We start from the raw sequence: 2,498 nt of genomic DNA, 5'->3' as shown, positions 1-2,498 counted from the left end.
TTAGGGGTTATATATAAAGGTTTGTCCCAAATACATACATTTAAATATCACTCGATCTTGAAGAATTTGATAGACTTCTACTAAATCTAGAGACTCAAAATTTAAGTCGGCTAATGCACTAGGGTGGAACACAATGTTAGTAAAAAAAATATGGGAAACGTTTAAATCTGAAGCAATTTTAAGGAAACTTCGAAAAAGTTTATTTATGATTTATCGCTCGATAAATATGTATTAGAAGTTTAGGAGAATTAGAGTCATTTTTACAACTTTTCGACTAAGCAGTGGCGATTTTACAAGGAAAATGTTGGTCTTTTGACCATTTTTGTCGAAATCAGAAAAACATATATATGGGAGCTATATCTAAATCTGAACCGATTTCAACCAAATTTGGCACGCATAGCAACAATGCTAATTCTACTCCCTGTGCAAAATTTCAACTAAATCGGAGTTAAAAATTGGCCTCTGTGGTCATATCAGTGTAAATCGGGCGAAAGCTATATATTGGAGGTATATCTAAATCTAAACCGATTTCAACCAACTTTTGCACGTATAGCTACAATGCTAATTCTACTCACTGTGCAAAATTTCAACTAAATCGGAGCAAAAAATTAGCCTCTGTGGTCATATGAGTGTATATCGGGCGAAAGCTATATATGGGAGCTATATCTAAATCTGAACCGAACTGAATTTGGCACGCATAGCTACAATGCTAATTCTACTCCCTGTGCAAAATTTCAACCAAATTGGGGTAAAACTCTGGCTTCTGGGACCGCCATATCGGGCGAAAGATATATGGGAGCTATATCTAAATCTGAACCGATTTCAATAAAATTTGGCACACTTGACTATAGTACTAATTGTCCTTCTTGTGCAAAATTTTAAGTAAATTAGGGTAAAACTCTGGCTTCTGGGGCCATATAAGTCCATATTCAATAGGGATCTATTCTGAGCCAAAACACATACTTGTGCCAAATTTGAAGTCGATTGGACTAAAACTGCGACCTAGACTTTGATTACAGAAATGTGTTCACGGACAGACGGACATCGCTATATCGACTCAGGAGCCCACCCTTAGCATTTTTGCCAAAGACACCATGTGTCTATCTCGTCTCCTTCTGGGCGTTGCAAACATATGCACTAAATTATAATACCCTGTTCCACAGTGTGGAGCAGGGTATAATTATGGATCAATTTTTGCATAGTTGTTAGAGACCATATACTTACACCATGTACCAAATTGCAACCTGATCGGATGCTCCTCCGAGAGGCTCCGCAAGCCAAATCTGAGCGTCGGTTTATATGGGGCCTATACGTAAAAGTGAACCGATTTGCAATACCATCCGACCTACATCGACAACAACTACTTGTGTCAAGTTTCAAGTCGATAGCTTGTTTCGTTCGGAAGTTAGCGTGATTTCAACAGACGGATGGACGGACGGACGGACGGACATTCTTAGATCGACTCAGAATTTCACTACGAGCCAGAATATATATACTTTATGGGGTTTTAGAGCAATATTTCGATGTGTTACAAACGGAATGACAAAGTTATTATACCCCCCATCCTATGGTGGAGGGTATAAAAACTTCAAATACTTACAGTGAAGATTTTGCATCTTTGGTTTTAAGTTTGTTTTTTTTTTTTTTTTTTGGAATTAAGATTTCTAAACTGTCATTTGATTGTACGTGAATTGCGTTCTTATTGTATGGCAAGAATATAATGAAAAATCCGTTAAATGTATCCCAATTTAATTTTATTGGTCCTAGATTTAAAGCCATATACATTTCTTAAAACTGTCTTTATTTTAAAAAAGCTGCATATTTGGCTCTGAATGAATTCCAAAATACTTAAAGTAAAGACAAAATCTTTAGAACTGGGTAAACTTGTTTTTTCGGCGTAGAAAACTTATCTACAGAAATGATTATTTAAAATTTTAAACTCTAACTATCGGTTTCAAATGAAAGCTGTTTTCATTTCTTATATGTATTGCCAATTTCAATGTATGTTTAAGTGTATTCCGTCTTTCCATCAAGACAAAAGAAATGTCCTAATGAACTGAAATTTGCTCTTGCTTTCACTTTTCATTAGTACGGACAAGTGGTATTAGCATCTTTTGTTCTTATAGCTGATGGCAAATGCGTGAGAGCTGTTTTTGCTGTTTTTTGGTGTCTGTTGTAGTTCCAATAAATCCTTAAGAATTCTTATTTTTTTACACATAACAAGCTATTGTATTTTTTTTTTGGTATTTATAATGTGAGCATTATTTGAAAGAAATTTTGATTGTTCTACAATCTCTTTCTTGTCAGTTTTCAGTTTGTATTAAATCGTATATGAATCATTTCATTTAAAAGGGGATACCAAAGATATCTCTAAATCATATTTACCACTCTAGGTTGACTAAAAATTTTGCCAATCCAAATCGGCCAAACGTTGACTTTTCTCAATAGGGAAAAGGGTAAAAAGTAATCTTTTTGATGTTTATTGCCATCACAATAAC

This window comes from Haematobia irritans, chromosome 5 (assembly GCF_050003625.1).
Source record: "Haematobia irritans isolate KBUSLIRL chromosome 5, ASM5000362v1, whole genome shotgun sequence".
Lineage (NCBI taxonomy): Eukaryota > Metazoa > Arthropoda > Insecta > Diptera > Muscidae > Haematobia > Haematobia irritans.
Note: the sequence above shows the minus strand (reverse complement) of the source record.